Consider the following 27,840-nt stretch of genomic DNA (forward strand, 5'->3'; position numbering starts at 1 on the left):
GAGGAACATAGGATAGTTTACCTCTCAGACTTGTGGAGGAGGAAGGAATTTGTGACCAAAGGAGAACTAGAGATCATTATTGATCACAAAATAGAAAATTTTGATTGCATCAAATTAAAAAGCCTTTGTAAACACAACTAATACAAACAAGACTAGAACAAAAGCTACAAACTGGGAAAACATTTTTACAGTTAAAGGTTCTGATAAAGGCCTCATTTCCAAAATATATAGAGAACTGACTCTAATTTATAAGAAAAAAAGCCATTTCAAAGGACATGAACAGATAATTTTCAGATGATGAAATTGAAACTATTTTCACTCATATGCAAGAGTGTTCCAAATCACTATTGATCAGAGAAATGCAAATTAAGACAACTCTGAGATTCCACTACACACCTGTCAGATTGGCTAAGATGACAGGAACAAATAATGATGAATGTTGAAGGGGATGTGGGAAAACTGGGACACTGATGCATTATTGGTGGAGTTGTGAATGAATCCAACCATTCTGGAAAACAATCTGGAATTATGACCAAAAAGTTATCAAACTGTGCATACCCTTTGATCCAGCAGTGCTACTACTGGGCTTATATCCCAAGGAAATACTAAAGGGTAAGGGACCTGTATGTGCCAAAATGTTTGTGGCAGCTCTTTTTGTAGTGGCTAGAAACTGGAAAATGAATGGATGCCCATCAATTGGAGAATGGCTGGGTAAATTGTGGTATGTGAATGTTACAGAATATTATTGTTCTGTAAAAAATGACCAGCAGGATGAATACAGAGAGACTTGGAGAGACTTACATTAACTGATGCTGAGTGAAATGAGCAGAACCAGGAGATCATTACACACTTCAACAATGATACTGTATGAGGATGTATTCTGATGGAAGTGGATATCTTCAACAAAGAGAAGATCTAATTCAGTTCCAATTGATCAATGATAGACAGAATCAGGTACACCCAGAGAAGCAACACTGGGACATGAGTGTAAACTGTTTGAATTTTTATTTTTATTCCCAGGTTATTTTTACCTCCTGAATCCAATTCTTCCTGTGTAACAAGAAATTTGGTTCTGCACACATATATTGTATCTAGGATATACTATAACATATTTAACATGTATAAGACTGCCTGCCATCTAGCAAAGGGGTAGAGGTGAAAAATCAAAACAGAAGTGAGTGCAACAGATAATTTTGTAAAAAATTACCCATACATATGTACTGTCAAAAAAGTTATAATTATAAAATAAAAAATAAAATTAAAATTAAAAAATAACAAAAAACAAAAATAAATAAAAATCAAGTGATTCAATTCTATCCAATTTTCTCAAACAGAGTACCTCTTCTCTTATTCTCACTCTTTCCTTTTTAAGAAAGTGGAAGAAAAGTTTTTTTAAATACTTTTTCTTCCTAATGATAACACAGCTGTTTACTACTTTATGATTAACAAATCTGTCTACATGCCCATGTCTTCCATCTTGAAAAAAACATTGCTTCATCTTTCCATCTCTGCCAACTGTCATCCTATATCTCTTCTTTCTTTTGTAGCTAAATTTCTCAAAAAGACCCTTTACAACAGGTGCCTTCACTTTCCTTCCTCTATCTTCTTGACCTTTTATAATCCTGCTTCAGGCTATATGTTTCCACTGAAATTGCTCTCTCCAAAATCAGAAATGGTCTCTTAGTTGTCAAACACAATGATCTTTTTTCAATCTTTATCCACTGCACATTAAACACATTAAATTCATGTGTTTAGCATAAAGTAGGTACTTAATCAATATTTTTGAATGAATGAAAATCACAACCCTTTGGTTACTCCAAGTAATTTTTTGAGATGGTAAGTTATAACAAAGGTGGAGACATGAGTTGGTATAGAGAATTTCATCAGAGAGTTCCCTATACCAGTGAAATCACAAGTCTAGAGTTCTCCCAATCAGAACTCACATCTTAGAGACTCCAAAGCTAGTATGGTATTCTCCATTCCACTGCCAGTTGGTTCTTACCATCTAAGTGGTGAAAAAAATAGATGTCAAGCTTATTTGAGGATTTTCTTCCATACTGTAGATTTAGCAATTTTGGTCCACTGAAATAGGGCATTTCTATGCTGGGAATTCCTATCAAGATGAAATCATAAAAATGGCTTAAAATGCATAGGAAATTATTAAATATACCTCATTATATACTTCCAATCAGAATATCAGAATGCTCAGAGAAACAAACTTTTTACAAATAGATTTCAAAGAAATGAATAAATCATGATATTGGCAGACTAATATACCATGAAGGTAAAAGTTGGATATAGACTTAAATCAAACAGCTATTTAAACAAATAAACAAATAAAAAAGTTTAATGTGGAAAATCATTTGCTTTATTTTTTTCCTTCTCCAGTCATTAGACTGGAGTTTCTTGATTATGTTTGACATATGCCGAGGTTCTGAGCTTGCCATTTGAAAGAATAACAGTTCTGCTCTGTGGGAATTCAGCTGTCACAGCCTCCTTGTCTTTAGCTAAAAATGCCACAACAAAGGGATGTTTGGCAACATGTTCAATCAAAACACCACAAAATGCTCTTTTCTGTGGTAATTCAATTTATGTGGTAGATGTATGTAACCAGAATGGTCTACTTTTGGAGAGAAATTATTTTCATCTAAGCCATTGGAGACCCCTTCAAATATTAGCATTGTGTATGTCACAATTTAATCATTGCAATTATTTTAAGATCATGCTTTAGTTTATATTTCTTCAAACACATTTGCAAAACCAAAGACATTTGGTTTCCTATTAGTCTATAAATTAAAAAAATACAAAGTTAAAATATTTCAAAAAATCTTAGGAGAATGCAAGTTTTTGGATATGTCAGAATTGAATGGGGGTACTCCCTTTGCCAAGATAGATATCAATTTCTGTATAACTTTTCCTAATTTTTTTCATAAATCCTTCAGTAAAAGTCATCATAAATGATATTACATAGTACTTAAAATGTTCAAAACTTTTTATATCTTTTATTTCATTTAAGCTTTACTCAGCGGGGATAGTTTTGTATTACTAATTATAATTTGCAGATGAAGAAATCATGATAGTGAATCTGAATGGCAAAAGAGGAAGATTCTTAAGAAGCATAATTTGAACCTTCATTTTCCTGAGTTCAAGGTCAGCAAGCTATTTGCTCTGTTGTAATCGTTCTTAGCTCTATTCACAGCCATGGAACCTTTCTTCTAGATCTTTGAATATTTCATGGTTAACAAAGTGATACTCATGGAGGCCATCTGTGATCCCTCACTTTCTCTATGGGGCCAATCCATAGCTTTTTCTAGCCATGAATATCTTTAAGGAGGTCTTTTATACTACTACTTTTATACTACTTCTTACTTTGCTGGTAATATGTTGCAGTCTTCTTATTGCCATCATGTGTCTCTTTGTTGCTCCTTGAATCAGTAGTGATTTTTGTTCTTTTGAGATTGCAAGCTACCATGAATTACAGCAGTATGACATCCCACCTGAGTAGATAATGGGTAAATCCCTTAACATTATGGAGCCTCAGTTGTCTTACCTGGACTATAGGAATATTGTATGCAATAGAATCAATCACGAAGCCTTGTTATTAGGTCCAAATGGGATGTTGTACTGCAACTTTAAAATTCCAAAGTGCTATATTAATCTCAGTTGTCATTGGCAAATATGGTGTAGTAGACAGAAATAGTTTCAGATTTGGAAATACCTGGAATCAAGCCCTGCTTTTGATAGCAAGGAGTCATGTAATTGCACAAATCATTTATGCTTAGGCAATTATCTAAGACTAAAGTTTCAGAGTGATCTGCTAGAGTAGAGAGACTTTCCTGGCTAGAAGATCCAGAGCTATTACATAACAAATCCTAGCCCAACTTCTCCCTCATCTCTCTTTGTTTTTCTTCTTTCTCTCTCCCTATGTACAACTAGAAACCAAATATGCATATTTGACATTATATATGTATGTTATATATATAAAACGTGTGTATACATGTGTTTACATGTGTATATATATATACACATATATGTATGTATACACATATATGTATATATATGTATATGCATATATACATTTGTATGTATAACCATAGAATAGACATCCATATATAAATATATATTCACACATATAAATATGTATATACGTACATATGAATTATAGAAGAGGCCTAATTAAATAGACTGGATTTTCAGAATGATTTATTGGTATGAGGGGTTAACAGTGTTGAAGACACCTATCATCTGATGCAATTCATATACTCAGTCAATAAATGAATATTTCTTAAGAGACTTGTACCCATGTGTTCTTAGTGCTTAATGTCTTAATTGAGAAGTCCCTCTATTCACTACTCCATGCTGGCAGGATTTAGCCAGCTGCATTAAAATTAGACATTTTAGTAAAATGATTAAATAATTTTTGTTCCAAAGTTACTACTCAATGGAGTAGTGTTTATTCATGTCTCTGGAATGTTAACTTATTGAATGTTGACATTTACTAAAGCCAAGTGAACTTGTATTACATTTGCAGAATGTGTCTGCAGGGAGAAGGGAAGGGAATGAGTATTTATATAGTACTATATGCCAGCCATTATACTGTTTTGTTTTGTTTTGTTTTTACAAATAGTATATCACTGGGTCCTTATAACAACTTTGTAAGGTAAGTGATATTATTATCTATTTTAAAGCTGAATAAGTGGAGGCAGACAAAAATTAAGTGACTTTAGCAAGGTCACTAGCTAATGTATCTGAGGTCATATTCAAACTCAGACTTCAGAACCTACTACTATACCAAAATCATTAATGACCTGGTAGATTGTTATGGATAGAAACCAGATGTCAAGGGCTTATACAATTAAGGTACAATATAGAAATGTTATTGCCCATCATAGAAGCAGAGATTTAAAATTGAAAGGGCCTTTAGAAATCCCTTTCTATTAGAGGTACTCACCTCTGCTAAACCATCTTTGATGTTCTACTCATTTGTGGCATTTTCTCTAACCTCTTTATGCTCCAGAATTCTTGCTGAATAGTTTCAATGATGCAGGACTATCACTGACTCAAGTGTAATGAATTCATCTGCTCTATGACTATTGTGCTTCCTTGTTTATAGATCAATTGTTTTTTTCCCCTATCAGCAGGAACTGAGCGAGCCAGGTCATATTGTAGAATAGAAGGGGTCATTTCATCCAAATTTTCATTCTCACTATATCCTCCTCTACAATAATATTGTTAAAGACAAGGTCTGAAGCACTTCCAAATGTTGCCCAAACTAGATTAAAATGTAATTGAGTAATGTAACAAAGTAAATAAAAATGCAATAAAATAAAGATATATTTTATATCTTATTTTAAAACTAAGTCCCTGCTTCTATTTGAATTTGACATTGTTGCTTTATAACATACTGTATACATGGTGATCCAGGCTTTGTTTAAAGTATTTTGTCAGGTTTCCATTTCACTTGTGAATAGTTTATAATTTATAACAACAGTAGTAGCTAATATTTATATAGTGTTTTAAAATACACAACAGCCTTTATATGCATTATCTCATTTAAGTTTCACATCAATCCTGTATAATATTAAAGTCAATTCAACAGGTGTTTAATAAAGGATCATGTGCCAGGCACTATGCTAGCACTGAGAATACAAAGACAAAAAAAGTATCCTCTACTATGCCCAAAGAGTTATAAAACTGTACATAAGTACCCTTTAATTCAGCGGTGTCTCTATTGAGTCTTTATCCCAAAGAGATAATATGTAAAAGTATCTACATGTGCAAAAGTGTTTATAAAAGCTCTTTTTATTGTGGCAAGGACCAAAAACTGAGTGAATACCCATCAGTTGAGGAGTGGCTGAATAAATTATGATATATGAATGTAATGGAATATTATTGTTTTATAAGAAATGATAAGCAAGCTGATTTCAGAAAAACCTGGAAAGACTTATAAGAACTGATGTTAAGTGAATTGAACAGAACCAAGACTTCATTGTACATAGCAACAAGATTATGTGATGATTTATTGTGATGAACTTGGTTGGCTCTTTTCAACAATGTAGATATTCAAAACAATTCTAATAGACTTGTGATAGAAAGTTCCACACACATCCAGAAATTGAATTATGGAAACTGAATGTGGTACAAAGCACAGTATTTTTACATTTTTTTGTTGTTGTTTGTTCGCTTGTTTTTCTTTGTCATATATTTTTTTAATCTGATTTTTTTTTTTTACTTTTCTTGTGCAGCCTGACAAATACGGAAATATGTTTAGAATAATTGCACAAGTTTAACCTATATCAGATTGCTTGCTATCTAGAGAGGGAGGAGTGGGGACAAACGGGAGAAAAATTTAGACCATAATATTTTGCAAAGGTGAATGTTGACAACTATCTTTGCCAGTATTTGAAGAAATAAAATTCTCTTAAAATACTTACTGATCTCAATGTATTTCTAGTATATTAGTTTAAAGTGGCATGGAAACATAAGTCAATACAAAATATTATATACAATAAATACAATGTACTTACAAGTGCTCTAACTACAGAAGGTTTCTTATAAGACATGATTTTGAAGCTGATCTTCTCTTTGAAGAGAGTTAAAGGGTTCTAAATTACAAAGCTGAGAAGAAAAAATATTTTAGGTATGGAAGATGGTCTGTAGCAGTAGTAGAGAAGATGACAGTTGAATAAACAGTAACAAATATGTTAATTTGGTTGGGGCACAGGATGGGGGAAAATGGACAAACATGTTTCTATATCAAACCAATTTAGCTTTCTCTGAGATTTAGCTTGAAGATTTCCAGTGAGATAGAATTAGGAATAGATAGATGGTAGTGTGGTTACCTTTTGTTTGTTTTTGGTGGAGGTGAGACAGCAGAAGGAGGGAAAGCTCTAGATATGAAGAAATCAGAAAAGTCTTCAAGAACAGAATAATCTAAAATGAAAAAAAATGTTACATCGAAGGCCAGGAGGATGAAGAATGGAAAGAGGCCACTGGATTTGGCAATGAGAGGTCATTAGTGGCCTTGGAGAGAACAATTTTAATGGATTGGTATGAATCAAAACCAGATGTCAATGACTTACAAAATGGGTAGATAGTATGGAAAAGTTGTTGCTTGAACATAAAGCATATATTTAGAGTTGGAAAGGGACATTTAGAAATAACTTACTATTAGAAGTAGCCAATTAAATTATAAGTTATCTTCAATGCTCCACTCCTTTGTGCCATTGTGCTATTACCATTCATGCTTTACCAAATCCTGACTCTGGGTTACATGATTATGAGTAATTTGCATATGATCAAATAGTATGTTTCAGAGGTAGAATTTTAAGTCATTGGACTTCCTCTTTTTAGTTTTAAAATGTTGGTGCCTTTTGTTTTTATTCTTGCTGTTGCTGTTGTTATTTCAGTTTTGATTGATTCTTTCTAAATCCATTTAAGATTTTCTTGGCAAAAATAGTAGAGTGGCTTGCCATTTTCTTTTCTAACTCACTTTGGTTTTAGATTATCTTTATGTGCAAATATCATTCTACCACCCCACCTCCTGTCCAGTAAACTTTGTCCTTTAATAAAAACTAAAAAACAAAATAAAAACAAAAACATTCAGCAAAACAAAGGAACACATATCATAAATTATGAGTGATGATATATGCAATATCTGATTCCCTATATAGATCATCATCTCTTCAGTGAAGTAAGGGAAGTCCAGAGCTCATTTTACCATACTATAATACCTTGAATAGTGTCAATAATAAATTCAGAAAATATTTAGAGGATAAGGAAGCAGATGTACCTATTATGCACCTCTAACATTCCAGGTACTGTACTAAGTACCTTACAATTATCTCATTAGTTCCTTACAACAACTTTCAGAAATAAGTGCACTTATGATCTTAATTTTAGAATTGGGGAAACTGAGGCAGAGATTAAGTGACTTGCCAGGGTCATACATTCAGTATGTATTTGAAGCTAAATCTTACAGTTTCTAGTCTCATAATTCTATGTTATATTATCTGAGATCAAAGAAAACTTCTTAGGTAAGACATGTAATGAGGAGCCTTGATGTAGTGGAAAATTTTGAATTAATGAAGATTTAAATTCCTGGATATTTTGGCCAAAAAGAGGTATTATTCAAACAAAGTTCCAGAGATATGAATATGAAAAATATTTTGGGAAAACAGCATGTTGATTAGCCCAACTTAGATATCTTAGTGAAATATGTAAGGATTTCTAAGTTCCTTTTATTATAAATTAATAGTAGAGTCAACCCTTAAAAGTTGAATGTGGTTAGATCTAGATTCTATAAGAAAATAAGAGAAAGTATGTGTGTGTGTGTGTGTGTGTGTGTGTGTGTGTGTATACACACACATATAGACACACACATACATATATATTTCATGTAATGCCTAATAGGTTCACACAAACTTTTTATTTGACATTTTATGATTGCTTCCATTTAAATTTGACTATATATGAATAGTTTAATGATCTGTTTGCCTATTTTTATATATCCATTTTGTGATTGGTATTTAAATTTCCACTATACCTTATATGATAATATATAGTTTTTTCTATGTCTTTATGTTTTCTAAGTTTGTTTATATTTCATCCTTATTTAAATAACTTTATTATACAGAAGCCTTGAATGCTAAGCTTATAATTAGTATATGTTTGAATTTAGAATCTTGCTTAAAATAGCCTAGAGTTTTTTTTTTTTTAATTGGGAGTACAACATTAAAATTTCTTATACACAGATAACTTCCCTTTTCCCACAGTCTCTGACATTCCATATTAGCTTGAAAAACTAAATACACAACATAGCTGCTCATAAATACTCTATCAATTGTATTAAATCCTTATAGTATTTTTCCTGTTTCTCCACTAAATCTGGCAGATAAAAACATAGGAAAAATTTAGATTTCTAGCTGTAATCGTATTCCAGTTTGGCAAGAATTCCATTTCCCTCCTGAATTTGCTTTCTCTTCCCAATCCCAATGAAGATTTTTTCTAAGGAACATAGTTACATGTGATGTTAGATAATTAGGTTGATGGATAGTTTAGGTAGATGGTACCATCCTCTAAGTCACCCAGGATCACAACTGAAGTGTTGCCCTTGTCTCCTTACTCTTTTTCTCACCTTCCTTCCATATTTACATTTCTGCTAACCTAAGTCAATTTGACATTTTAAACAACTCATATATATAATCCCTTCTTTCTTTTGACATGGCTATTACTCTGATGCAGACTCTCATCACTTCATGCACGAACTGATGATTGAGTTCATGAGGCTCATGATTGGTGCCTGCTATAGTTCTTCTGACACTATAATACATCTATTTAGTGTCAAATTGGTCTTCTTAAAGTTCAAATCTGAAATTGTCTACCTCATAATCAATAAACTCTAGTGGTTCCCAGTCATCTACTGAATCAAATATTAAAAGGTTGTAGCATATTAATGTAATGAAATACTATTCTATAAGAAATGATGAACAGGTAGATCTCAGGGGGAAAAACATGAAAAGACTTATACCAACTGATAATGAGTGAAGTGAGCAGAACCAGAACATTGTATACAGTAATAGCAACATTGTGTGATGATTAATTATCAGTAACCCAGTTCTCAGAAAAATGATCTAAGGCAATTCCAAAAGACTTGAGATTGAAAATGACATCCACATTCAGAAAACAAAATAAAACAAAAACAAACAAAAAAAAAAAAACACTATGGAATCTGAATGTGGATCAAGTATATTATCTTCACTTTTTAAACTTTTTTATTTTTTTCTTTATTATGGTTTTCCCCTTTTGTTCTTATTGTTCTTTCACAATATGATTGTATACATATAATCTATATTAGATTGCTTGCTGCCTTGGGGTGTGGGGAGGGAAGGGAAAGGGAGAAAAATTTGGAACTCAAAATCTTACAAAAATAAATGTTGAAAATTATCTTAACATATAATTGGGAAACAACACTATTAAGTGAAAGAGAACTAGAAAAAAAATTCTCTTTTTGACATTCGAAGCTTTTATTAATCTATTCCCCTTTCACTTTTTCAGCTTTCTTACCTGCAATTTAGGTTGTGATTTAGTCATACTGCCTCTTTACTATTTCTAATATATTATACTCTGTCTCTGGACTCTCAGCATTTTCATTGGTTCTCCCTCAAGATCTGAAATTGTCTTCCTCCTTACTTCCATCTCTTGGTGTCCTTGCTACCTTTAATATCCAGATAAAATTTTACCCTCTTTTGAAAGCTATTCATTATCCCTGTTAATGCTTTTGGCTTCCCTTTGTTGATTTGTTGCAATTGATCATGCATATACATTCTTTGTACACAGTTATTTCCATGTTGTCTTGCCCCAACAAACTGTGAGAGAATGAGATATTGTCTTTTCTTTTTCCCAGCACTTAATCATTAACACTTAACATAGTATATAGGAAACAGAAGTAACTTAATAAATGTTTAATGATATTGATAGTCTTGATATTGCTGTAATGGGTATATCCATAAACATCCTATTGGAGAGCAGTAGGATGCTTTTTGAAGCTCAAATCTATAGTTCAGTACATTGTGTGCAAATAGAGAATTAAGGCTCTATAATGTAAAACTATACTTAAATTAACTCTGTGAATGGAAAATGATCATTTTAGTTTTATTTTCCATGTCATCCTCATTGCCTTTGCAGAATCTGCTTACTTCACACTCCTTGATTTCAGCCAAAGTCCCTCTCATGATTTTGCTGGTTCCCACATAAGTTACAATAAGGGGAAGTTCCCTTGAATTCTTCAGGATATCCTTTGTCCTCTTGTCCCATGGCTTTCCTTGGAATCTAGAAGGAAACTGGCCATCCTGTTCTCTTTTTTGCAGTACGGCTGACCTAAGCTGCATTTTTCACTTAAAACGCCACAGATCTTGGATGCTTTTTCTTTTATTCCTCTTACATGTCATCCCATTTCTCATCTAACCCTTTTAATTAATGTCTTTCTAGTAATGGGTTTGGCCTCTCTTATTTTCCTTTAATACAGGGATTAATTTTATTTTTGTGTTGTACACTTCTTTTGCATTCTGTTAAAATCTTAGCATTTTCTTGGAATAATGTTTTCAAATAACTGAAAGAAATTCTAAATGTCAATGAGAAGTTAATAAAGGTACATTTTCCTATATGTATTCATGTGTCATGGATCACCACATTAAGAACATTCAATTTAGCAGAAGGATTCAACATTTAGGTGAAATCAGTTTTGCTCATGTTTTTTTCCCTGTCAAGCTCAAAGAATATGTTATTTAATCTTTTTTTTTCCCTTTTTTTTAACTTGCCCAGGGTCACACAGCTAGGAAGTGTTAAGTGTCTGAGATCAGATTTGAACTTGGGTCCTCCTGAATTCAGGGCTGGTGCTCTATCCACTGTGCCACCTAGCTATCCCTGTTATTTAATCTTAATCTTTATCATCTATTTTTTTTAACCTCTGTATTTTTAGAACCATTGTGCTTACTGATGGCTTCTAGAGTGCATAACCTATTCTGACTTCCTCAGCACCCTTCATTTTTATTAATGTGTGGCTTATTTTCTAATGACACTGTTCTTATTACAACCTACTTTATATCAGATTGACAAGATTGTCAAGGTTGGAATATACCATTTTTTCTTTTTATCTTCAGTATGTAGTATAGTACCTTCAAAATAACAGTCTCTTCCTGAATATAACAATCTTTGACTTCTTTCTTATTTATTTTGTGGTTTGATTTATCTAATTCTGAGAGTGCAAGATTGAGATCTCCCACTATTACAGCATTTTCTTGGGTGAAGTTATTAATTATGTTTATGCTTTGCTGTTTCACCCAGTCATTCTTTAGTATGAGATTATTTAGTTTCCAATTATTTTTTGGTCTATTTTCTCCTGGCTTTTTATTGAATGTAATTTTCATTGCATCGTGGTCTGAAAAGGATGCATTTACTATTTCTGCCTTACTGCATTTGAGCTTGAGATTTTTATGTCCTAATATATGGTCAAATTTTGTATAGGTTCCATGAAGTGCTGAGAAGAAAGTCTACTCCTTTCTGTCTCCATTTAGCTTTCGCCAAAGATCTATCACATCAAACTTTTCTAGTACTCTATTTACCTCTTTGACATCTTTCTTATTTATTTTGTGGTTTAATTTACCTAATTCTGAGAGTGCAAGGTTTAGATCTCCCACTATTATAGTTTTGCTATCTATTTCTTTTTGCAGCTCTCTTAATTTGTCTTTTAAGATTTTAGTTGCTGCACCACTTGGTGCATATATGTTTAATATTGATACTGCTTCATTATCTATGCTACCCTTTAGCAGGATATAATGCCCTTCCTTATCTCTTTTAATTAGATCAATTTTTGTTTTTGCTTGATCTGAGGTGAGGATGGCTACCCCTGCTTTTTTGGTTTCACCTGAAACATAGTAGATTCTGCTCCACCCTTTTACTTTTATTCTGAATGTATCACCCTGTTTCAGGTGTGTTTCCTGTAAACAACATATAGTAGGATTCTGGCTTTTAATCCAGTCTGCTAACTGCTTCCTCTTTATGAGGGAGTTTACCCCATTCACATTTATGGTTAGAATGACTAATTCTATATTGCTTGCCATCCTGTTAACCCCTGCTTATGCTTTTCTCCTTTCCTTCCCTCTTACCTCCCTACCTAGTATTAAACTTGTGAACACCACTTGCTTTTCACAGCCCTCCCTTTTTAGTATCCATCCCCCACCTTAAAGTCCCTATTTTAACCCCTTTTTATCACAATTTCTGTATTCCCTTCTCCTTAGCTTACTCCTTCCCTCTCATTTTCAATGAAATGGAAGAAGTTTCACCATAAATCGAATATGTCTATTGATACACACTATGTTCATCCCCCTCCTTTCTTTCTCTCAGATATAATAGGTTACCTTTGCCTCTTCATGAGATGCAGTACCACCACTTTACCCTTTTTTATGATATAATTTCCTTTCCACCTCTAGTTTCTAGGACAAATCATACATATGTTCTTTACATATCTTTATGGCAGAAATATAGTTCTCAAGATTTCTTTTTACCTTTTTAGAAATCTCTTGAGTTCTGTATTGGAAGATCAAACATTTTGTGTAGATCTGTTTTTTTCCATCAAAAATAGATGGAATTCATTTATTTCATTAAATGTCCATCTTCTTCCCTGGAAAATGATGCTCATTTTTGGTGGTAAGTTATTCTTGGCTGCAATACCAAGTTCCTTAGCCTTTTGGAATATCATATTCCAGGCCCTTCATTCTTTTAATATGGACACTACTAGATCCCGGGTTATCCTTATTGTGGCTCCTCCATATCTGAATTGCTTTTTTCTAGCAGCTTCCGATATTTTTTCCTTTGTCTGATGGTTCTTGAAGTTGACCACTATATTTCTTGGCGTTTTGATTTTAGAGTCCCTTTCAGTAGGTGATTGATGAATTTTTTTCAATGTCTATTTTACCCTCTGTTTTCAAAATGTCTGAGCATCTCTTTGATAATTTCCTGGAAAATATGTCCAGGCTCTTTTTTTCCTCATATTTTTCAGGAAGTCTGATTATTCTCAAATTGTCTCTTCTGGATCTGTTTTCCAGGTCTATTGTATTTCCAATAAGGTACTTTACATTCTTTTCAATTGTTTCATTTTTCTTGTTTTGCTTGACTACTTGTTGGTTTCTCTTTGAGTCATTCATTTCTACTTGTTCCATTCTAATTTTCAATGATGTATTTTCTTCACTCACTTTTTAAATATCTTTTTTTGTAATTGTCCAATTGAGTTTTTATCTTCTATGGAATTTTTTATCATTTCATCAATTTTATTTTTTAGAGAACTGTTTTCTTTTTTCAGTTCACTAATCCTGTTTTCCTTGGAATTGTTTACCTTTTCTAATTCATTAATTTTGTTTTTCAATGATTTGATTTCTTTATCCATTCTGTCTTTAAATGCATGGGATGACTTCTTCAGACTCTCTTCCCAAGCTTCCCTTTCCTTTTCCCATTTCTTTTCTAGCTCTGTTGTGAGAGCCTTTTTGATTTCCTCTATGAGAGTCTTATGTATTGAGGAGCAGATCATATCCCCCTTAGGGGATTCCTCTGGAGACAATCTGCTTTTAGTCTCCTCAGTATTTGAAGTCTGCTCTCTCTCCATACAGAAGCTGTCAATGGTTAGAGCCCTTTTAAATGTTTTGTTCATTTTGTCAGAGTGGGAATTGAAGAAAACTATTGGTCTGTTTTTTTGGGGGGGGAATGGGGCTGGATGGTGTTACCAGGCTTCCTCTATAAACTGAGGGAGACAGCAGCGAGGCAATAACAGGACAGTGATGGCTGTGCTGTGTCTGCACTCTGCAGCTCTAAGAACACTGAGTCACTCCAGGTGGGGGTGGGGGTGGCCAGGTCCCAAGAGATGCTAGCTTTCTGGGATTTTATTCTTTATCTCCGGTGTTTACACCTTCTATGCTGCTCCTGGCTTGCTGCCAAGATAGAATATCCACACTTGGGTGAAATTCTTTTCCCAGAATGCGCCTAGTTTGTTCTTCCCCTCCCCCGAGCAAACACAGACCTTTTCTGGTGAATTTCAAGGATGTCTTCTGTTGAAGATTATTTGTGGGTTTCTTTTCAGGTCAAGCATTAATTCTGAGGCTTGTCATGAAGTAAGTTCTGAGAGAAAATGCAGAGCTCAAGTAGCTGTCTGCCTCCACGCTGCCATCTTGGCTGGAAGTCCCCTGAATATAACAATCAAAAGGGGCCCTGTATGCCTGAATCAAACACTTTCATGTAAGAGCTAAAGAAACTGAATTCCCAGAGAGCCTGTCATTTAGCAAGGGAAAGCCACTTTGGTGGAATTTATTAAGTTGATAGATTTAGAGTTGAAGGGTTCTTCTAGGTATTTTACAGATGAAATAATTAAAACCTTATTTGGAAAGATTAAGTGGTTTGTCTGACATCATACCATTAGGAAATAGTAAAGTTATCATTTGAAATAGTGAAGCTATCATTTCAACCTAGGTCTTAGGACTATAAACATAGGGATTTCATCTCTAATAATACTTTAGCTTTGATTCAGATGGTAATAACTTCATGTCTTAGAATATTATGATGAATTTCTATCTATTATGATGAATAGATAACCAATCTTGGACAGTCTTGATTGCTTGGTTGACCAATCTTCCTGTGATCATCTTCTTTACTAGGCTGGTACTTTATGACACCCTCATAGTTTACTATTGGACTCATATACCCTGAGCAAGTCATTTAAACTCTACCAAAACTTCTTTATCAGTCAAAGGAGGATAAAAGAAGCTATGGTGTTTACCTCACTGGATTGTTGGGAAGACCAAAGAATATATGTAAAGAATCTTGAAAACTTTTAACATATTGATTGTTGTTGACTTGCAGGTGTTTTCTACTTGTATAACCATAAAGAATTCTAGCATGACCTCCACTCCATAATAAAACAATGGAATTCAGAAAAAAAAAATCACCATTCCATTATTTTAAGACAAAAAGCTTATTAAAATATTTTAACTTACCTCCAAACTATAGCTACCACAAAAAGGCAGATCATAGTTCATTCTGGAAAATGTCATTATCTCTGGGTTATGAAAATGCTTTCTTTGTCCAAAAACTTACCCCATTTTATTTATGTGGTGGATTAGAGTATACTTTTAATACCTATTTTATATAAATTATAAATTAGGGCCCAGAACCAAAATTGGATTTACATGTAGAGATCAATTTTAGAGGATTTTCACAAGTTATTTATTTATTTTTATTTGTATCACACCACCACTCATATAAATAAGCTATTCCCAGGGGGAAACAAAAAGAAACAAAGGTTATATGCAAATCTTCATGACTAGTTAAAATAACTCTCAACTTCCATGCAAATATTTAGTTTAAAAATATATGGAACATGACAGGCTTAATGTAATAAAAAAAAACCACAGCTCTAATCCATTCATAGTTAAAACTTTTCCCTTTGAAAGTTTCCAATTATCCCTTGGAATAAACACTGGAGTATTGAGTTCCTCCTATGCATATCATAACAGTAAAAGGGGATATTAGTTTCAGTGTTTTCTGTTCAACTAATCCCTGCACAGATACATACCTAATCTATGCATTACATTATTTCATTTCATTTTTACAAAAAAACTGTAAAGAACAATTATTATTATCCTTATTTATTCAGACGAGGAAACAGAAATGCAGAATGAGTTAAGTGACTTGCTTACATTCATACAACCAGTAGCCATCAGAGATTAGATATGAATTTAATTCACATTCTTGATTCTAACTCTTGTATTGCTGCTTTATATGGAGAATTCACATCTAGAGATTGCTACCTAGATTAGACTGATAAATAGTAATACACACATTTTCATTTTGATTCATATTAGACATATTTGCTATGATAAATATATGAAAGCGCATATACCTTCAATGGAAACAACATGGTCTAATGAAAAAAGATCAGGACATGGAGTCCAAAGATCTAAGGTGTAATGCAAATTTCTCAGACCCTCAATTTCCTAATCAGCAAAATAAAAACATTAATATATTTACTCTGTGCCTGGAGTTGTTCCAAAGGAAGTACTTTGTAAATCTTCAAAGTGCTATAGAAAAATGTTTCTGTTAAAATCAAGAAACATATAAATTTAATATATCTGATGTAATATCTGTCACCAAAATATGCTTGCTTTTTACTCATATAATTTTCATAAATATGTTGATTTCAATTGTCTAATTGATTTTGTGAATATAAGGTTTACTTTTGCTCATTAATTGGGGCTTATTATTATCTGCAAGAACACCTACTCTGTAATGCTAGAGTGTAACATTAGCAGCAGTTTCAATATAAAACTACAAAGGGAAATTCAAGTGCATTGTTTCATGTTTCTCTTTCTCTTTTTGAACCACTTCAATTATGTGAGTATATACCAGATTCACCAAGTAGTAATAAACAAAAGATATACTTAGTAATACAGTTTGAAGTAAAAGGAAGTTTGATAGGAGAGTAAGGGGAGAGAGGGTGTTTCTAATGCATTTTCTAGTCTTTCTTAACTCTTAGCAAAGGCTATACTTTTGCCTTTTCTTTTGCATTCATCCCCCCATTACATTACATTGTTCTCTCCTGACATCTTGAATTGCAAGTGACATAAAATATTTTTTATTCTGAGCCACTGTACCATTCTTTGAACTAAAATGATCTCAGAGCTACTGAACTGCACTTGATTTCAAGGATAGAAATCTAACTAAACTATAAATGGGTTATAGCTTTCCACAAGTTATTTACATTTTAAAATTTAAAAGAAAATTTTCTCTATCCAGTGCAAATCTAATTAGTGTAATTATAAGCAGTATATCAAAATAAAGTATTTTTATTATATTTAAATCAAATTTACATATACATATACATACAAGTATGCATGTATATACATATATAGGCATATGTGTGCATATACCCATATGTATATATGTGTACACATGTGTATAAACACATATGAGAAGGATCTTATGGGGGTAAACTTTTTGGTTTACCATAATTTAAATTATACCTTATAGCAGTGATTCTCAAAGTATGGTCTGAGTATCCCTAGGAGTTCTCAAGAGTCTTTCATAGGATCCAAGAGAACAAAATAACAATAAAAATAAGAGCTAGAATTTATGCACTACCGACTGTATACCAGACATTATGCTAAGTGCTTTACAAATATATAATTTGATCTTCAAAACATCCCAGGGAGGTAAGTATAAATTCTCTCAATTTTGTAGTTGGGGAAACTGAGGAAGATTAGAGGTTAAATAACATGACAAAGATCTCATAGCTAGTAAATGTCTTTGGCTGGATTATACTCAGGTGTTCTCAACTCCAGACCCAAGATCTATCCACTCTTCTGTCTAGGTGCCTATTTTCATAATAAATATTATCATATTTATGTTTATAATATGATAAACATTTTAAGATACAATCAATACAAACAAAAGCTCTTCGATAAAACCCAATAAACTTTGAAAATATAAAAGGGATCCAGAGAAGAAAAGTTTGAGGATTTTTTAGAACTTAAATAATTACAGATTGTTTGATATTGGACAAAGTACTGAAGCCTTTAATTTTGCATTACGGTTTCATAGAATGAACAAATGGTATTTCTCTGGAAATCTCACCAGATTATTCCAATGATATATATGGCAAAAGTTGATTAGAAGTCCCCTCCTAGAGCTCTTATCAATTTAAATCTGTAAGCAATTTTTTAAACCAAAGTTGGCTTTTTTTCCTCCTCTAGGGAACTAACTCCCTGTTTGCAAACTATCAATGCAATCACATTGTCCTCTTTATTGTTTCTCTAGGTGGTATTAACATGTCATATATTTTTAGAATTGTTAGTTTATAACAATTTTTATACAGATATGAGAAAAGAGGACAACTAGCATTCAAATTCATTGCCAAATATATGAAAAGATGTTTAAATACTCAAAAATATTCAAAGTAAATTACTCTTTCAAAATCATTTTGGGAGAAAGGAGGATTTATATAACACCTACTATACATCAGACATCTTGCTAAATATTTTTTACAATCTCATGATATGATAATATACTTAGAGAACCCTAGAAAATCAACTGAAAAGACTAGTTGAAATAATAAACAATTTCAGTACAGTTGAAGGATATAAAATAAACTCACATAAATCATCAACATTTCTATATATTACCAACAAAACCCAACAGAAAGAGATAGAGAAATTCCAATTTAAAATACTTGTGATTCTACCTGTTATGATAAAGTCAGAAACTATATAAATGTAAGTATGAAATAAACAATTGGAGAAATATTATTTGCTTATAAATAGACCAAGTTAATATAACAAAATGGAAATTCTACAAAAATTACTTTACTTTAAAGTCCCTAATGATCCTAAAATATTATGACAGTATTATTACAAATGAAGTTCAACAAAAGTTAGATTGTAGCACATTTCTTCCAAGCAATATAGTAATTCAGGTAGCCTAAATGTTCTATTTTTAACCATATAATATCATGAAAATATATCACTGGATCAGTCTCTCCATGAGACTCCAAGAGATGGAATGAATAGACTTATTGATGAAGTTACATATACACTGAAATATTTTGAGCTACTGTAAGCATTTAGAATACTGGAACTTTTTTTCTTATAATTCTTTCTTCCTGTAGGTTTGAAATAATTGTTTTGCTGTGCTTGATATTGCTTACTTTTTCCATTCTCTTTTTCAATAGATTATGGGATTAGGTTTCAGCAACTTCTTCTTATGTCACCCTAAAGCATTATTTTTATCTTCCTTGGTACTTTCTTCCTTTTCATTTGCCATACCTGATCCCATCCACGCCCTTCCCCCATATTAGTGTTGAGTTTCGGAGTGAAGAAAGAAAGGTGTTATCAATGATTGTATACACACACACACACACACACACACACACACACACACACACACATATATATATATATATGCATGTATGTATGCATACTCACAAGTATAGAATATATATATATATATATGCTTTTATATATATATATATATATACATATACACACATATTTGTTTGTATACATATAAATGTCATCCCTTTCATTCATTTTTTTTTTCTCTTCTAAAAGCAATCCATTTCAATTTTTATCTTTATACAACTAAACAATCCCCAAGTTATGGAATTTGCCAGGTGCAATCAGTCCTTAAAGCCAAAGATCTACACTACTGCCTTTTATCACATAAAATTGCAACATGTGTTGGTCTAATTCACATTCACATTTTTCCTCTGGTCAGATTTTAACATTTCCTTTATTTAAAAAGTAGGCATTCTACACACACACACACACACACACACACACACACACACACACACACACACACACACACTACTACTACCCTCCTTTCCCTTCCATCCATGTACTCAGTCTTTGATAGTTTAATCTTCATTTAAAATTTTTTGCCTCTTTTTAAAATCTAACTGCTATAAACTGACTGCTTTCTATGTCCTTGCAGCTGTTCCTGAAATAAGAGTGCATCAGCTTCTTATGACTTGCCCATTTTAGTAAAATGTCCACCTGCCTTTTTCTCTAACTGCTGCTGAATAATATGAAAGATGAGATAATGAAGATATGAAAATGTCTAACAGCATAGCAGATGTTCTTGATATTGTCTGGCAAATAATTAGCACCAAGGTAACAGAAACATACACAGAAATCTTCTTATGTAACTCCTCATACTTTGAGCAGTCATAGCACCTTAGGCTATGGACTCATCAGATTTCACCAATTAAAAAGGGCTGGGTTATAGCAAATTGTGTAAAAGAGATTTCCAGCCTAAATGGCTTCTAAATGCACATTGATAATAAATGACCAAAATAAATGACCAAATTGTTGTCTGCTTTGTGAGCAATGATTTATTTAAGTATGATACTTAACACAATCTTTCATTTATTTAGTAAACAGTTATCAGGCAATTAACTGTGAAGGACACTCAACTTGACTCTGAAGATTCAAAGATCTATAGAACACAAACCCTGTCCTCAAGGATTTTTCAGCCTGGTAGGGCAATATATATATATATACATGTACACACACATACATATATATATATATATATATATATATATATATATATATATATATATATATATATATATATATATATATATATATGTATGTATGTATGTATAAACACAAAAATTTTGGCATGAGGTTTAGGTTGAAAAGTATAAAAGAAAAAGTTACTAGAAATTTGAGGTGGGGTAGATGAAGTGGGAGGAAAAGTACTTTCACCTGGGAGCTGGAATTAAAAAAAAAAGTGGCCCCTGAGTTGCAACTTGGAGGAAGGTATATTTCAACAGAGAGCAAAGAAGAAATGAAGTGCAGATAAATCCATTCAAACATGGAGTAGAAAGTCATAGAAGTGAGAGAAAACAGAATGAGATGACAGGACAGAGAATAGTTTAGTTTGCTAGAAATATAATGTGCAAGAATTAATGGAATTAATGTACAAAGGTTAGTTGAAACCAAAATGTCCTTTTATAAATCCTCTCTTTAGAGGAGGTTCAGTTTATATGTTGGAGAACTCCATGCAGTTTGTTTAATATCCTATGTGTAATGAAGTAATATAATGTCCATTGGTTATCACTTAACTCTAGCCACATGATCAGCCAATTTCTTTGCCTAATCACATATTTCTTAGATAATATATTTTATGACTCTCCTTTTACACAAGTCACCATTACTGCCTTCAAATATTTGAAATTGTCCCAGCATAGATAGGACTTACTCTAGATAGTAAGGCAGAAGTAGAAGAAATGGATGCAAATGAAATTAGTGAACAACAATTTCCTTTTGGGCTTCAGTTTTGTTTTCTAAAATTAGCTCTAAAGATTTAACTAATATTTTAAGTCTCTTCCATATCTAAACTCTGAATTTTTCTTCAAAGTAGTAAACTCTCTGGCACTATAATCATTTGAAAAAAGGGAATCTATGTTAGGTAAGAAATTGCACTAAAAAAAATCTTAAGACCTTTTTCAATTCAAGTATTCTATCAGTCTATTAAATTAAGGCTTATGATGCTTCGAAATACAAAAAAAAATTGTTTATAGATAAAACAGACTCTGCTTTTTGCAATAAAATCCTTTCGTCTGCTCCCCTTTTAAAATAAATAGTTTAAAGATATTTAAGTAAGTGAAAGAAAAAATATCTTGAAAATTTTCTAGATTTCTAGGTAATGGAATGAGAGCTAATTCTGGCTGTCCAGTCAAAAATAAAAACTGAGCTCTTTTCAGAAGCCATATGGACAAAGTGTAATCTAAGTAGGCTAATTTGAAATTGTTTTGACCTCCTAGGAATGCTTGCAGAAGATACCAGCCTGAAACAACTAAAATCAGTTTTCCACAAGTGGTTTTCAAATGTAGCCTTACAGAGCTGAGCCATTTTGACTTATTCTTCCTCTTACATTTAGGGAGAAATAAATGTGGTCTGTCTCATTCAATAGGGAAGAGCTGCAATGTTTACATTTCAAGTTTTTAAAATCTCTATCATAAACAAATAACTAGACGATGATTATGGGCCGGGTTTCTGTGGCCACAGAAAGGACTCCTGGGGCTGCCTGGGAGAGACAGTTGCTTAAGATTTGCAGCTGTGTAGGACAAAGCTTTTGTCAGACCCCAGAGTTTTATAACTTCATTATAAACTCCCCTCCAGGAAGTCTGTGGGCCAAAATATGATTCCTGAAATTTATGAGAGAGAGCACCTGCAGCTTCTAAGTCTGCTAAAAACAGGTGGAGCAAGGGCTGAAATGCTCAGTTCAGTTTCTCATCAGAAACAGCTGCTTCAGATTATTATTTGGCTGCAGTGTGCACAGGTGTTCAAGCTAATGTTATCTGCTTATCTAATGTTAGAAAACATATGGATTATTGATGAGAGAATCTGTTGATTATATTAATTTTTTAAATATTACAATTACTAATAATAGTGCATACAATTTAGATTGTGATTCATAGGATGCCTTCAAGTAAATACTTGCTAATTGCTGGTTAAGTACATACAATACCTGATAGGGTCATTTAAACATTCCATTTTTACTGTTCTCTTTCTTCTTTTCTTCAAAATAAAGAAATAATTCTGGATAGCCTAAAGAGTAAAATAAATTTTTCTTTAAGACACAAGATAGAGGTATACCAGGATTTTCCTGAGTTGGACACTTATTTATAATGTACATAAATATTTACCAATAAAATTATTTATAAATTAATAGAATTAAAATTTAAAAACACATTACTGATTGTATTTTAGGTCTAAATTTTATATCACCATCAATCAAACAACTCTGTTGGCTGGAAGCCATTATAGAGATTATCATGTTCAACCTCTTAATTTATTGACAAGGAAATTGAAGCCTAGAAAATTAAAGTATCTTGGCCAAGGTTATATAGGCAAGTAAGTAACAGAACCTGAATTAGGTTTCAGATTCTCTGACTCTTCAAATCTAGTAAGATTCATCACCTTTCAGACTAAAGGAATTCAAAACAACTACATTGAGCAAAGGAATTACTGAATCAAGAAGCATATATAGACTAAGTCTTGCTTGTCTGTTCAAAAATCTAGTACTATGTCTGACACACAGTTGATATTTAACAATAAATCCTCATGGATGGATTGAATCATTTATTTAGTGCCTTCTAAATGTACATAACTCATTAGTACATAACATTTTCCACAAGAGGGCTATGAGAATAAACCATACATGTATTAGAGTTTCTGATAGACTTAAAAAGGATCAAGCATTCATGGCAGTAAGATGATCTTGCTAACAGAAACAAGATTGGAAAGTTACCTCTCAATACCAAGTCCAGTGCTTTTTCCTTAGAGTCACACTACCTTTTAATATATCTCAACATAAGATATGTTGTCAGTTATCAGAAAATTACAAAATACATGCTATATCTTCTGCCTTAGGGAGCTAACAATTTAGTTAAAACAAAACAAAGGCATACACCTAAAGAAACATCTAAGATGATTTAAATATGGAGACTTTAGAATTAGGGAGCATACAGAATTACATTTAAAAAAAACTTTATAGGAAACAGTTACATAAATTCCATATTTCCTATATGTCCTACTTTTTCTTGACTCTACATCTTTGCTCATGTGGTTTGAAACGTAGGGAATGTCTTAAGCTTAAAGTTCATTTCCACCATTTGAAATTGCATCCATCATTTAACCCAACCTCCTCCATCTGACCTTCCCAATCTATTGTATGGTGAAAATGATTTTTTCTTCCTTTAATTTCCTGTTACTTTAAACATTATGTCTTTATAATGTTCTATTTTGCTTTCTCCTTAGTTATAGAATGACAATTCTCCCAACAGGCAATAAAATTCTTGAATGCAGGGACTCTGTTTTATAAATCTTTGCAACTCCCTCAGTATTTAATTTCATTTTTGGTACATGATAATCAGTTAATGAACATTTGTGGAAAAATATTATATTCATTAAGTAATATCTAATAAAGAGTGGCAGTCAATCCCCATAAGTGCTGAAAATATATGCAATGCTTATATTTCTTCCTAATGGATAGAACTGAGATTCTCTAGAAAAATAATATTATAGTAGGTTTTAGATTATTTTGAAAGTTTCTTCTTTAATTGGGAAATCAATTTTCTTTCTTTTTTAATTTGGAAAGTGGTAATCTTTTCAGCCTCTTTGTTTTCTTTTCAAACACACTTTGAGTTCAACAACAAATAAGATTAGAAAATTCATGCCATTTGTTTCAACTATTGTATGAAGACTTGAAATTTTCTGCATTGCTTTAATACTTTTTTATTAGCATGATTATTGTTACATTTACCATAAAGTCCACAACAATTCTTGTTTTCATTGTAATTCCTGAAATTGCCAAAGCAAAACTTAGGACAAAATAATAGGATTTTAAGCTTTATGTCCTAATCTCTACATTCTTTGCTCTAATGATATATATTAGCATTGGGTTAATTTTGAGGGGAATTGTGCCCTTTTTAAAATCATTATTATTATGTAAGTTACATATAAAACAGATTATATAATTTTAGGGGCATTAGTTATCTCGTAGTCTATCATCTATCTCATTTTACAAATGAAGGATCTGGAGCTCAGAAAAAAAAAATTCCTTGCCATTGTAGTTCATTATTCATACTTGAAAAGGACTGATGAAATCATGATTTTTTAGGTCAAGGTACAATGTTTTTGATTGTAGCTGGTAAGTCCAATACAACTCAGAAGTCTCTATGATAGTTCAGGCACGAATAATCTATTTGCATATTTTAGATCTTAGTGTCTATATTTGTGCATCTCACATTTCTCTTGAGCTACTTAGATTTTCTGCTTATAGAGCTAGCATCTTCTTTGATGAAGGCATGCCATACTAGATGGTCCTGTGCTAGCTTCATCCATGTTTCACAATTGATATTAAAGTTCTTTAGAGAGAACTTAATGTGTCCTTGTGTCACTTCTGACATTCATATAAGTGCTTGCCTCATTCGAGTTCTCTATAAAATAGTTTTTCAGATAAATACATATTTGGTATTTGAATAATGGGGCAGCTTTTTGGAGTTATACTCTGTGGGAGAATTTGAATGCTTGACAATTCAGAGAGCACTTCATAGTCCCATAACTCATCTTGACAGATAGTCTTCAGAATCTTTTTAAGACAATTCAAATGAAAACAATTCAAATTCATGGCATAGTGCTGGTATACTCTCCAGTTTCATAGGCTTACAACAATGAGGCCAGCACAATGACTCAATAGACCTTCAATTTGATATGTAGCCCAATATCTGCCCTCTTCCATATTTTTTCCAGAGCCTCCCAAATAATGATCTACCCCTGACAATATCTGTCTCAAGCTTATCTATGTGGACATCCCTGGAAAGTGCACTTCCAAAGTAAATGACTTTATTTAAAGCATTCACAGTTTCTGTATTTATTTCAACTAAATATTCATTGAGGGTTAGCACCTTTGGTGTGAGGATTTATCTGAAGGGTTTTATATCTAACCCAGAGTTCCCCCACTGTCTTGTCTTCCTGGGAGGGTGTCACATGCTTTGATAATAGCAGAAGCAATTTGCTCATATTCTGCTAAAGGGTAATTAATCTGCGCTAAAGTGTCTGCATAAGGACCTAAACCTACTAATTGATCAGAGGTAACTGGTACATTAACTCAGGTTGCTAATTTTATTGGGCTTGTATTCTGTAGAGTTTACTATACTCAGAAACCCACAAGTTTTGTCTAGATTCTAAATAAGTCCTTGCTATAGATTTCCAATCATTAGGAGTTAAAACTTCAAAATCCAAATTCTCTAATAACATCTTAACAGAAGATGATGTAGACTCATAAAGAATGCAAGCCTTTTTCAGATCTTTGATAATTTCTAGATTAAACAGATTCTTTTTTCTTTTTTCTTGATCTGAAGAGTCAAACTCTTCAATCACAGGGTATACTTCTATTTTAAAATCAGATATATCTTGCCCTTCCTCTTTAGCTTTAATTAGTGCCCTTTGTAATCCTGTCATAGGGGGTGGACAAAACTGCTGTGTAGGGGTGCTGATGTTGTCACTGCCTTTTTCCCCTACCCCTATTCCTCCTCCTCATCTGCCCTCCACTCAAGAGGGCAAAATGTAGAGAGGACTGTCAAGAGATGGGGAATGCCCTAATGGTACCTTCTTGTGTGTAACTAAGCTGTGAAAGTGAGAAGCACCATATCCTTTAAATTCATCAGCATTGTTCTTGTCCAATTCTCCATGCTTTTCAGCTGCTTTATTAGAATTTGTGGGATTTTTTAAAGCCAATTGTATTATATTGTACATAAGGAATGTTTCTTCAGGAATTGAAACAGGACCCATAGCTTTATAATGTTCAATTAATTGCTCTCCCACTAATTCCCACATATCTGACTAATTTTTCTTCCTTAGAGAGCCAAGGAGACCTTTACTCTAATATATTTAAGAGTCCAGTGATCTGCTTCCAAGTTAGCCCTTTGCAGGGCTCTTCATATACTTTTGGTACCCTCCTGTCACTCAATTCTCACTTATATCTCCAAAAAGCTGAAGTATGCCCAGAGGCCATACCATGATAAAATTATCTCAGTAGATAAGCCAAAAGAGGTTGAGAGTAAAGTGATAGGTATCAAAGCATCAGTGATTTAAGGGGATATCTTCTCCAAGAAAGTGAAGATCCTCCCATCTGTGAAATGGACAGATGAGAGCAATTTGTTCCAGTTAACTATCAGGCATCTGATTCAAATTCACCTCCTCATACCCTAAACTGAGGCAATCTTTTAGCTCTTTCATAGTGCTTGTACTATTTAAGAGGAAAGCAAGAACATTTTTTTTTTTGGAGAGGTTGGGGTGATACACTAGTATCTTCTTAATCTTAAAGCCAGGAAGATTCTGGGAAAGTCACTAATATTTCAGTGATCTAGATAATTTTCTGAGACTATAGCTTATAGAAAAAGTTCAAGGCAGTCATTTCAGGAGTCCTGATGAAAGGTGTTTAAGGGAACAAAAACAAAGTAGTTACTATGTGATTAGAGATAAAATAACAAATGCAAGAAAAGTGGATGAAGCAAAAACTGGATAAATGGTCTGAGGAAGGATGGGGAGCAGAAGATTATCTGGATAATCATAAGGATGGCATTTCTCTAAAAAAATAGATATATTCAGAAGTCTAAGTTTGGGGAGAAAGATGATAGGGTCTATTTTGTAAATAATGCCTTGTTGATTGATCATTTTATATAAATGTAAAGTATTAAATGTTAAGTATTATCTTATTTGGAAATGAAGATAGAATGGTATGTATACAAAAGGACATGTGTGATATTCCTTTATACATTTTTAGCATTAAATTAGTATCTTTTTTATTAATTTATTGTTGTAAATATGGAAGAAACAGGAGAACTTTATCTTGGTAGACTATAATCTCCATATGTACCAATATTATGAGAAAACACCCCCCAAAACTAATATAATCTTTGGATGCATAAGAAACATAGCTTCCAGGAATTAAAAAAAATAAAAGGTAACAGTCTTGCTATATACCACTTAGCCAGACCAAATCTTGTATTTTTATTCAATTCTGGGCTCTATTTTATTAAGGACATTGAGAACTTGGAAAATAGCAAGGTGAGAACAATGCAAATACTGAAGGGACTTGAAGTATCATAAAAAGCATTGCTGTGTTAGCATCTACTTCACAGGGTTATCATAAGGATTGAATGAAACAATATTTGTTTAAAAAATAGCACTTAACACATAGTAGTTGCTATAAAAAAACTTATTC

Source organism: Sminthopsis crassicaudata, chromosome 1 (assembly GCF_048593235.1).
Source record: "Sminthopsis crassicaudata isolate SCR6 chromosome 1, ASM4859323v1, whole genome shotgun sequence".
NCBI classification, from domain to species: Eukaryota; Metazoa; Chordata; class Mammalia; order Dasyuromorphia; family Dasyuridae; genus Sminthopsis; species Sminthopsis crassicaudata.